This window comes from Pseudophryne corroboree, chromosome 4 (assembly GCF_028390025.1).
Source record: "Pseudophryne corroboree isolate aPseCor3 chromosome 4, aPseCor3.hap2, whole genome shotgun sequence".
Classification (NCBI taxonomy): Eukaryota; Metazoa; Chordata; class Amphibia; order Anura; family Myobatrachidae; genus Pseudophryne; species Pseudophryne corroboree.
In genome coordinates this window covers 220,729,516-220,742,763 of record NC_086447.1, presented here as the reverse complement: position 1 = coordinate 220,742,763, position 13,248 = coordinate 220,729,516, and positions in this window count along the sequence as shown.

The window sequence follows — 13,248 nt, the reverse complement described above, 5'->3', positions numbered from 1 at the left end:
ATCTGTTTAAACATTTGTTGCAAATAGTAATGTTTTAGAGCTCTAACCAATAAAAATACCTATGCAAAAAAGACCATCCCCAAATGTTCCCCCAAAAATACAGTCCACTATGATAAGAAAAGTGGTGCAAGATGGAATTGTGCTTGGGAACTCCTACTCACAATTATTTTGGATATTAAAAAGGACATGCACAATTTAACAAACAAGTACTTTAAGCGACAGGTTTGTTTGGGCCCACACAAAACATTTTTTTGGAAGGACTACCTCTGATCACCAGTGAGAAGGTTGATGATGATGGTGTTAGTTACACATTCTTATAATTTAGTAAAATAAATTTCATGAACTCTCCACAAATGACGTAACATGGAGGAGGCTGCCTAGATGGTTGACATAACCCCACACCCAAAAGGTGGCTTTCTTGGTCTTATACCCAGGCATCACAATGGCTTTCTTTTTATCACGTGCAAGAACTGCTGCCACTGGTGGTTTCTGCCCCCTGGACCACCTTTAGTAAATGTGAAAGATATGTCTGGCAGCAGCCACAGCACTAGTACTTTGTTGCTGCTCTTGCTCTTCTATTGACTGATCGTGATCCATTACGACTCAGTACTTATATTTATTAATATTAAATCAGTGGCATGGCACTTACTGAGCTTTATTTAACACACATTAGTTGTACAAAAAAACACATTTTTTTTACAAATAATTTCACACCGCAGATTCACAGTGCTTATATTTAGTATATGTTCACCAAGCTGTATTGCCGGTAGCTGGAAGTCTCCTGCATTCCAAGCCTCGTTCTGGGACAGAAGACATCACCACATTTGGATCTATTCAAATCATTCTGAATATGAAGGCTATCTTGTTTATGGGTACAACCACCGGTGGCTCCTACCTGTTTTACCCAGAGAGGAGAAGGAGGTGAGGAGACAGCCTGGTTCTGGCACCTACGCAATGGATCTGGCAGGTGCCATGACTAGCAGATGCGCACAAGTGGTGGCTGTACTGTGCATGCTCCAAACCATGGCTTCTATAGACTGCAGCAGCTGCAGCCCATAGAAGCCAGCTATGGCTGATGATGCAGTCACAGACTGCAACTGGCTCAGCTGAGCTCACTGAAGTGACAGATTTTACTGGGTCCAACAGTTTGTTATTACAGTCAATGTGGTACTCAACCCACACTGATGTTTGTTCATGATGCCTTTTGTTAACTAGTAACTCTGACACAATGCAATTGGGGCCACACAATAAAGGTAGTGCCCAGCTCTCATGTAAAAATCAGATTTTGAGCAGACTTACAAAAAAGAAATCTGCAATAAGCAAAGCTGCTGGTTTTCTAAGGCAGTACAAGCCACCAGCATGGATAAGTTAATCTACAGGAGCAGAGGACTCTTGTAGACTAACGTATTGATTTGAAGCCAATGCACTGTCATGCACTGTGAGGATAGCTATTCTGATAGAATAGTGTACAATAAGTTCACATGTATGTCAAACTATATTTTTATGCCACTAACAAAATGGTGTACAGTACTTATAGCAAAAACTAATATTCTATGCCACAGGAAAACAAAGTCTGGGGAGTTTAGAAAGGTGTCTGAAAGTAGGGGTTGCTGAGTGGGATTTCAGATGATGTTATGCTTTAATCATTAAATACTACAGATGTGATCCTGAGCCTGCCTGCACTGTGGCCTCTTCATGATTTGCAGTCTAATAATGGAAAATCAAGTAGCCGTGTGACAGATTCGGTAACAGTGGGGGCTTTGTATGCCTGCGAGTGATAAGCAGGAATAAGTGATAACAGAATGCCTACATTAAAGATGCTTGTATAATTTCACATTTTCAGCAAATAATTCAACATCAGAAGGAGTACTCTTCAAAGCAGAAATAAATCATTATACTTTTGAATAGTAATTTGTCTGAAACTCTTAATGGAAAGACAGAGTGAGCTAGGTTCTTTGGTATAAAATATACTCAAAGTGATTAAATGCCTTCAAATACTTTTCATCAAAGGCTCTGAGTTTACGCTGATTACAATGAGAAAAGTAGCTTGATACGAGATAGTATATGCTCTTAAATAATCATTTTATAAGGGATAAATTTAAGAAAGTAAAAGATGTTGTGCGATGAAGATTAGACAAGCGTAACATAACTCACTGTCCGTCGAGGTTTTAAGAGCCACCCAGTTGGAAGTTATAGCTCAGTGTCAATCAGCTGTTTTATAGACATGTACAGAATAAGACCGAAATCTTTACCATTTAATGTGGCCATGCAGAGACAATGATGGTGTCACAGGGAACTCATTATGGTCAACTTAGAAATACAACCTTAAGGGTAATTCAGACCTGATCGCTAGGCAACGATTTTTGCAGCCCTGCGATCAGATAGTCGCCGCCTATAGGGGGAGTGTATTTTCACTGTTTAAGTGTGCGAATGCATGTGTAGCAGAGCTGCACAAACTGTTTTTTTCCAAACACTCCCTGAAGACGGTCAGTTGCCACCGACAAACACCCTCTTCCTGTCAATCTCCTTGCGCATGGATATTTCGTACAAACCCATCGCTGACCGGCAATCCGCTTTGCAGCTGTCTGTCACGCCTGCGCATTGCGGTGCATATGCATGCACAGTTTGAATCTGATCGCCCACTGTGTGAAAACGCACAGCAGGGATCAGGTCTGAATTACCCCACTAGATCCAACCACAAAGAGTTTCTACACCATTATTCTGTTGTTGTTGTTGTTGTTGTTATTATTTGTATACTTATGACTACAGGCTTGATTCAGATATATACACAAATACCTTTGCATTTGCAAATTTACATGCAGCTGCTGTGCGTCAATATGTAAATGTCACAGTCACAGGGAGTTGTATAGAGACACTCATAATCTGCATTCCTGACCCACCGCTTGTGTACAAAGACGCAAACATCAGATGCACATCGGGTGAACATTGAACATCTGAGTAGCCCCATCGTCACATAGCATGGCTGCTGGAAGTATGATGCCATAGCCATTTCTACTGCGGATATGATCGCAGTCGCAAGCCGTAACACACACCCAACGGGGTCACAACATGCCTTGATTTCAGCCACCACTCCCCTATTACCTTTCCCAAACACGCCATGTCAGTCACTTTGTGAAGAAATCCTGTATGCTACCGCAGCCACAAAGCCATGGCGGCACATGCGCAGTACGTCATAGATGCGTGTGCAGTGACAGTGCATACAAAATCAACATTGCGTCCATCTCTAAATCCAGCCTTATGTTTCCTCTTTCTCCTATCCTGTCATCATCTCTAGTACTTGTACGTTTGACAACTTTTACTAAGGGCAAACCTGGCTGGGTACCATGGAACTTAATATAGTAAAGGTAAATGATGCGCACAACTATTTCTGGTGACCAATGCAGAGCCTACTCTCATCACATCATCAGGATGATGAGCCTATTGTGGTTAGCCGAGTTCAACAGAGAATCTTTCCTGGTCACTCCTAAAGATAGGAGCCTACCATTGTAATTGAATGAAAAGCCCTAAAATACATTGTTAGTGGTTAGGCAGCACAAATATTAAGGATTCTAAAGCACTGAAAGAATGCACAAGAACGAACAGAGCTGGCTAGTATGCATCAGTATAAAACAAAGCTTACACACTCTTCCAGGTCCAGCATGTGCCCCAAGGTGCAGGGTAACATCTAATGTCTCAGAAATGAAGCACACCAGTCACAGCCAGGCATCAAAATGTATTTAGATTACCAACAATTTAGATTATTTCTCTGGGCTGAGAACAGCATGTTAAATGTCCAGTTTAATGGGGAGTTATAAGTGTTTGTCAGAGAGGAGGTAAGTCATTGGCCAGAGGCAGATCACAGAGGGCTAGAATGGGTGTATCTTACAATGATGTAAAGAAATATAAAGTGAAGGATTTTGATAGGGCTTTGAAGATGAGGATGTGAGTGAGTAGCTTAAATTACATTTTGGAACTAATGGGCAGTCAGTTTATATATATATGCAGAGTGGCTGTTAGGGAACTCCAGCACTATGTGTGTGAGACCCCTAGAGCCAGTGAGAAGGTCTTCCTCCCATAACAGCGGCTCCTGTTCCCATAGAGCTGTATGCGCTCACTGGTACTTGAGATGCTGCCTCGTCTTAAACCTCTAGCAGTAGGGGCTCACACAATAGGCTGGAGACCACAAGGTAATAAAACCTGCAGTGTAGCAGCTGGCAAGGTGAGGTTTAAGTGAACATATAGATTGGTAAATGCTCAATTAGCTTAGTGATATCATTCAGGTGCTCGAAAGGAAGGGGTATTTCTGAGCAAGAAAAAAAGCAATTGGTTTCCCCAGCACCCTGAATGATAACAGTAACCAGATATAAATCCCACATGATAATAGAATTCAGAGATCTTCGTTACACATATTTGCGCAAATGTGTGGTTAAGCCCCAAAGCCGCATCAAGGCCTCTCTGTATATTTGGGGTCCATAGCGCTATATCTAGGTGCAGGGTGTGGCACCCCAAAACACCAGAATGAGCCAGAAAGCCCAGCGTGGCATACCAGTGTAAAAAACTATAGTGTTAATAAATTAGTATTTAGGAAGCCGAAGCTATAGAGAGGGTGATACAAACATGAAATGTAATTAAAATAGAGAAATAGTGTTAGAAAATTAATAAGTGAAAAGTGTTAATAGAATGTAAAGGTATGCCACACTAAAGCCATCCAGCTCAGCCAGTCCAGAGGCACCACACCTCACACCTCCATTACCCCAATCTGGGTCTAATATTAACCAGCAAGGAGCCACTTGATAATGGCTCCTTACTAAAATATGTCTAAGCTAAGAGCTACCTACCTTGGAGCAACCCCATAATGCTCCATGTGGCATGTCAGGGCCTGCACCTCCTCCTAATGCAGGAACCTCTCTGCCTCTCACAACAGACATATAGATTGGTAAATGCTCAATTAGCTTAGTGATATCATTCAGGTGCTCGAAAGGAAGGGGTATTTCTGAGCAAGAAAAAAAGCAATTGGTTTCCCCAGCACCCTGAATGATAACAGTAACCAGATATAAATCCCACATGATAATAGAATTCAGAGATCTTCGTTACACATATTTGCGCAAATGTGTGGTTTAAGTGAAGACAGACTGGATACAGGAATGATAACTGCACACATGCTTGACAAGATATGCTAACTGAAGATTGCAAGAACGGATATGCACTGGTTACAGGAAATTATAACTGAAGGGATTAGATATTTGTTGAAGGAGTACACAGCCAAGAAATGGTTAAATGTTCGGAGACCAACAGGAGCTGGATGAGTACTGATTGAAAGCAGAGTACTGGCAGCATGAACCTAGTTGCAGAGAGACTAGCTGAATGGATAGTGTGATAGTCTGCAGTTTGCAATAACACACAGCTTTAAACTCAGTGGCTGGACTGTGGCTGGAATATAGGTTCAGATGTTTCAGAGACACTGTAGTTTGCTGAAGACTTGTGACTACTAGATATTAGCAGGTTGCAGTAGTCAATGTGGCAATTATGAAAAAAAATGTATAATGTGTATTCTAGCAATGATTCAAAGGGATGTGTGATAAGTTGGTGCAAGAGCCTGGATGTTCAGAGTGAAACTGTAGGTTTAGTCATGGTGGTGACCAAGGCAGATGGCTTTAGGAACACCAGCAAGTGTGATTTTATTGTTATGTCCTATTTGCATGAAACCTCGGAGATTAACAATAAATTAAGCAACACAGATTAAGCAACACGGTGTTCCTTACCCTTTCTTGCAGATCTATTGTAGAATTAAGTTACAAACAGGGGAAAGGTGGTAGCATTATGGTGCACAACGTCGATTGAAGTTTCACAATCAATATCAAATATATCTTTAATAAATATATATAGTTAAATAATGAATTAATTATTCCCCACCTACAACAACACTCTAATTTAATGATCAATTATAAAACATAACTTTTATTGGATATATGCAATTAATAAATCCTCATCTATTGAAGCTAAAAAGGCGAAATATTAAAAGATAGATACAAAGTAAAGAAAAAAATGTTAAAATATATAGCACCGGGATGTCAATGAACACTCCTGCTAATTGCTTAATTAGTGATTCAAAATATCGATAACTATACTGTCAATCACAAAATTAATATATTTAAACTCTACTATTCGCTGTAATATCAGCCTGATTGGAATGTATATAAATCAGTTCTCTTGCAGTTTTAATTTTTTTATAATGACTATTCCCAGGAGTCAGATTCTTAATATCAATCTCGTGCTGTCAGTGTGGATACAACTGCTCATATACTTATGAAGATATCAAATGATTAGAGTTAGCTGTGCAGCTATAGTTCAACAATCCTCTGTTCTCTGAATTCTACACTGTGTTGCCCACACAAGCCAATTTGTATACAAATGTATCCATGTTGTATTGTATCCACCTAATTGTTACTGGTTATTTCAATGTAAACAAGTTGTTAATAGCGCTCCATGACAGGGCGTCTCACTGAATTATTGCCGCATTGTCCAGGATAAGCGTCATATGTTTTAGTGTAAATACAAATGCTCATCAGACTTTACAGATAGCAAGTGATTGCAATAAGCTGTGCAGTTATGATTTAATAATCATGTTTTCTCTGAGCTCTGCACTATGTTACCCACGTGGGCCAATTTATACACAAATGTATCCCTGTTGCATTTAGTCACATTAACAATTTATCTGACTTAGTCTAATTCTCAAAGTGTCAGCAGTAGGATAAAGCCTCGTGAGTGTGTTACTCAGACTGCCTCAACAATAAACCCCTCATATATTTCTGATGTGTGGGGTTCGATACTGATTCAATGATATATGTGTACACAATTGGAGATACTGTTGATGGCAGCCAATAATCATGGAGCCATGATTAAGCCACGGGTGAAATGCGCATCAGAGTGATGCGTCGGGAGTAAAGTGTGCACTCCTGCATTACTGTCAATCATTTTCATATCAATCTTACATACTTTGAAGGTGTCACTATTGTATCACATGGTTCCTGAGAATAAGTGAGGCTGTATAAATCAATGTACCTAGACTCCAGATCATAATGTTAGGGCTCCTGTGAGCAGCAGCGTAGCTGCATAGTGAAACATAGACGATTGTCCTGGGCAGCGTGGCAACAGTTAGACGCTCTGTCACGGAGCGCGGTTAACAGCCTGTATATATTGTAACAACCAGTGATAATTAAGTGAGAATTATGCGTAGAATGTATTTAGCCTGAGGACAACTATTATTGGCTGCCATCAACAGTATCTCCAATTGTGTACACATATATCATTGAATCAGTATCGAACCCCACACATCAGAAATATATGAGGGGTTTATTGTTGAGGCAGTCTGAGGAACACACTCACGAGGCTTTATCCTATTGCTGACACTTTGAGAATTAGACTAAGTCAGATACATTGTTAATGTGACTAAATGCAACAGGGATACATTTGTGTATAAATTGGCCCACGTGGGTAACATAGTGCAGAGCTCAGAGAATACATGATTGTTAAATCATAACTGCACAGCTTATTGCAATCACTTGCTATCTTTATAGTCTGATGAGCATTTGTATTTACACTAAAAAGTATGACGCTTATCCTGGACAATGCGGCAATAATTCAGTGAGACGCCCTGTCATGGAGCGCTATTAACAACTTGTTTACATTGAAATAACCAGTAACAATTAAAGTGGATACAATTTTACTGTGATAAAATACAACATGGATACATTTGTATACAAATTGGCTTGTGTGGGCAACACAGTGTAGAATTCAGAGAACAGAGGATTGTTGAACTATAGCTGCACAGCTAACTCTAATCATTTGATATCTTCATAAGTATATGAGCAGTTGTATCCACACTGCCAGCACGAGATTGATATTAAGAATCTGACTCCTGGGAACAGTCATTATAAAAAAATTAAAACTGCAAGAGAACTGATTTATATACATTCCAATCAGGCTGATATTACAGCGAATAGTAGAGTTTAAATATATTACTTTTGTGATTGACAGTATAGTTATCGATATTTTGAATCTCTAATTAAGCAATTAGCAGGAGTGTTCATTGACATCCCGGTGCTATATATTTTATCACTTTTTTCTTTACTTTATATCTATCTTTTAATATTTCGCCTTTTTAGCTTCAATAGATGGGGATTTATTAATTGCATATATCTAATAAAAGTTATGTTTTATAATTGATCATTAAATTAGAGTGTTGTTGTAGGTGGGAAATAATTAATTCATTATTTAACTATATATATTTATTAAAGATATATTTGATATTGATTGTGAAACTTCAATCGACGTTGTGCACCATAATGCTACCACCTTTCCCCTGTTTGTAACTTAATTGTTCAATAGGTAGCAGGTAGCACGCCCCCATACATGGCTACAATTTCTTTTGGGCTGACATTGTGAATGGGAGGTAACCGTCGATTTGAACTTGTGCGGGAACATTTGTCTGTTTATCAGATCTATTGTAGAGACAGTAGTAACAACGGTAATGGTGGTATGACCATCCAACAGTGATAATAGGTACTGACATGCTTGAGGAGATAGGTGCTGCAGATCCACCATGACACTAAACAAAGAGACAGGGTCTCACATGCACAGTGACTCCACAGCGGCAATATTGATATAAGTGCCCAGTCAGCTTCACTAAATGAGACAGGATTGCAGCATTGGAGCACACAATTCTCCAATAGTTATAAAGGGAGGGAAAAAAGATAACGTGAGCAGTGTAAATACAATGCCTAAATAAAGGTAGGGTATTGTAGGTAAGGGATTTAGAAAGAGGGTTTGCGGTGATAGATTTGGTTAGTGGACATTTCTTGACAGATGGGGGTTTAATTACTAATATTCGTGTTTTTGACGTTTTTAAGGGTGTTTGAACTCGAATGGTATCGGGTGCATTTTCCTGCAACTTTTTGAATCCTGATACGGTTATTCACTAAGCTGCCGAGTTTTGCACAATCGTTTTTTCCGATGTCGATGTGATTCGTAATATCAGGCAGTGTTTTACGGGAGTGATGAGTAAAACACTGCCTGACAAAACACAAGGAATCCCAGCCGGATCTGTGAGATTCGTGCAGGGCTTCATTGTGTACCTTAAAAAGTTGATTAAAGTCTTAAAAAATCTGGAAAAAATTGCGTGGGGTCCCCCCTCCTAAGCACAACCAGCCTCGGGCTCTTTGAGCCGGTCCTGGTTAAAAAAAATATGGAGAAAAAAATTACAGGGGTTCCCCCATATTTAATCAACCAGCACCGGGCTCTGCGCCTGGTCCTGGTTCCAAAAATATGGGGGACAAAAAGCGTAGGGGTCCCCCGTATTTTTCAAACCAGCACCGGGCTCCACTAGCCAGGTACATAATGCCACAGCCGGGGGACACTTTTACACTGGTCCCTGCGGCCCTGGCGTTACATACCCAACTAGTCACCCCTGGCCGGGGTACCCTGGAGGAGTGGGGACCCCTTCAATAAAGGGGTCCCCCCCTCCAGCCACCCAAGGGCCAGGGGTGAAGCCCGAGGCTGTCCCCCCCATCCAAGGGTGGCGGATGGGGGGCTGATAGCCTTGTGAAAAATTGTGAATATTGTTTTTAGTAGCAGTACTACAAGTCCCAGCAAGCCTCCCCCGCAAGCTGGTACTTGGAGAACCACAAGTACCAGCATGCGGTAGAAAACCGGGCCCGCTGGTACCTGTAGTACTACTACTAAAAAAATACCCCAATAAAAACAGGACACACACACCGTGACAGTACAACTTTATTACATACATGCACACCAACATACACACATACTTACCTATGTTCCTACGAGGCTCGGTCGTCTTCTCCATGTAGAATCCTTGGGGTACCTGTGAAAAATATTATACTCACATAATCCAGTGAAGAATCCGACCATTGAATAATCCACGTACTTGGCAAAAAAATAAAACGGAAACCCGACCACGCACTGAAAGGGGTCCCATGTTTACACATGGGACCCCTTTCCCCGACTGCCAGGACCCCCCCTGACTCCTGTCAAAGAGGGTCCCTTCAGCCAATCAGGGAGCGCCACGTCGTGGCACCCTCCTGATTGGCTGTGTGCTCCTGTAGTGTCTGTCAGGCAGCACACAGCAGTGATACAATGTAGCGCCTATGCGCTCCATTGTAGCCAATAGTGGGAACTTTGCGGTCAGCGGTTGACCGAAAGTAACCTCACCGCTGACCGCAAAGTTCCCACCATTGGCTACAATGGAGCGCATAGGCGCTCCATTGTATCACTGCCGTGTGCTGCCTGACAGACACTACAGGAGCACACAGCCAATCAGGAGGGTGCCACAACGTGGCGCTCCCTGATTGGCTGAAGGGACCCTCTTTGATAGGAGTCGGGGGGGTCCTGGCAGTCGGGGAAAGGGGTCCCATGTGTAAACATGGGACCCCTTTCAGTGCGTGGTCGGGTTTCCATTTTTTTATTTTTATTTTTTGCAAAGTACGTGGATTATTCAAAGGTCGGATTCTTCACTGGATTATGTGAGTATAATTTTTTTCACAGGTACCCCAAGGATTCTACATGGAGAAGAGGACCGAGCCTTGTGGGAACATAGGTAAGTATGTGTGTATGTTGGTGTGCATGTATGTAATAAAGTTGTACTGTCACGGTGTGTGTGTCCTGTTTTTATTGGGGTATTTTTTTAGTAGTAGTACTACAGGTACCAGCGGGCCCGGTTTTCCACCGCATGCTGGTACTTGTGGTTCTCCAAGTACCAGCTTGTGGGGGAGGCTTGCTGGGACTTGTAGTACTGCTACTAAAAACAATATTCACAATTTTTCACAAGGCTATTAGCCCCCCATCCGCCACCCTTGGATGGGGGGACAGCCTCGGGCTTCACCCCTGGCCCTTGGGTGGCTGGAGGGGGGGACCCCTTTATTGAAGGGGTCCGCACTCCTCCAGGGTACCCCGGCCAGGGGTGACTAGTTGGGTATGTAATGCCAGGGCCGCAGGGACCAGTATAAAAGTGTCCCCCGGCTGTGGCATTATGTACCTGGCTAGTGGAGCCCGGTGCTGGTATGAAAAATACGGGGGACCCCTACGCTTTTTGTCCCCCGTATTTTTGGAACCAGGCGCAGAGCCCGGTGCTGGTTGATTAAATATGGGGGATCCCCTGTAATTTTTTTCCCCATATTTTTCCAACCAGGACCGGATCAAAGAGCCCGAGGCTGGTTATGCTTAGGAGGGGGGACCCCATGCAATTTTTTTTCAGTTTTTACACTAAACAGACCCTTTCCCATAGATAACCATACACAGATCTCACTGATCCGTGCATGGTTATCCAAACTCGACTGGAAAAAGCAGGTCTATTTTTTTGCTGCTTTTTTTAACGAATCGGAAAAAAACAGACCCGCACTTGAGCACTCAGAAACTAACACCCAAATACGAATGAATAGTGAATGCCCGTATTCTATGAAATAACAGCCGCGTTTGACCGGTGGTCTATTCATTCGTATTTCGGAACGTTGTCATTCAAACCATTACGAATAGACCAGACACTGCCGAGATTGGTGCTTAGTGAATTCCCGGATTGGGACTTAGAAAAAAAAACACAAATCGGACAAACTCTAATTTTTAGTAAATACTGGCCATGGTGTTAATTTCTATTATTCAGATATTTATCTATTGTATTTGTAGGGTGGTGCTATTTTTTAATTCATGCAGGCAACATTTACCTAGGCACGCCCAACTCTACTACAACTTTAGTTTATAAAGAGCCTTTGTAGAGGATTGGGTCAGTGTCATTTAGGTTTTGCTCTGTACAGTTTATTGCAACAGTTGCAGGCAAAGTAGTGATTTGAAAGCTAAGCTGGAAGGATAGTAGGTGGCAAGTTATCATTTTGGGCCTGATTCTGAGTCAGATGCAGACGCGACCATGGCTGCACCTTTTGCTGCAATTTTATCTGCAATTGTCTTATACTAATGCAAAGGTAAATTTTGTAAAAACTGAGACACTCACTTGCAACACCTTGAGGTTGTATTTTTTTGTCTCAGAGTGTCTTTAGGTTTACGGTCTTCAGTCACACCATAGAAACTTTCACCATCCCTATGGCAGGAGCAGCTTCTCCATCTGCGTGTGGTCTCCTGTGTGACCAGCTGTGCATCTTTGGATGCAGCCCTTTTGTTGACATGCCTGCGTCAGCTTAGCCCCCCCCCCCCCCCCATTAGCTACCAGATATGCCCATTACAATCCACAGACCCTTAGTCCAATTCTGTACTGGGCATTAACAATTGGGATGCATGGGTTGTGCGACTCAGACAATGGGGGTAATTCAGAGTTGATAGCAAACCAAAAAAGTTAGCAATTGGGCAAAACCATGCTGCACTGCAGGTGGCGCAGATGTAACATGTGCAGAGAGAGATACATTTGGGTTGGGTGTGTTTAAACTGAAATCTAATTAGCAGTGTAAAAATAAAGCAGACAGTATATATCCTGCACAGACACAGTATAACCCACCCAAATCTAACTCTCTTTGCACCTGTTACATCTGCCCCACCTGCAGTGCAACATGGTTTTGCCCAATTGCTGACATTTTTGGTTTGCTAACAATTCTGAATAACCCCTAGTGCACAGACTTACAACATCTGTCAACTGCATGCGGCATCGACCCTACATCCACTTCTGAATCCGGCCCCTAGAACCTATTGTTGATGTGCATTGTACTCTCTTGTACTTTATGTCTGCTAAAGGGGGTTGATTCTGAGTTTGGAGCAGAGCAAAATACAGCAAGTAACTTTGCACTTTGGCAAATCATGTTGCTGTACCGGTGAGGCAGACCATCAGAAGGTCACCTGTCCTATAGATTGGAGAGCAACTAGTCACATATTGAGTGATAAAATTCTATTTCACATGGCCTGATCTGCATAACAAAGTTGCACTCTATCTTGCAGATGGATGGTATCACCACTAAAGGAGTTGGACACTGTCTTCTCATTTGAAATGGATATAAGTATTGATTTCTTTATTACTTTATTACTATCTTGACTTTCAAACATTTTTATTTTCCTTAAATTCAGAGCGACTTTTTTTTGTTTTGTTACTGCATACGGTTCTGCTTGATAAAGCTTTGGTGCATCAGGACTCTAATTGGCAGTTTGCTGGATGAACGCAATATTTTGTACAGTTTAAATATGCTTTTAATTAAATGCTGTTTAGCTTTGTGAAGTTGATTACTGTACATATAATTTGCT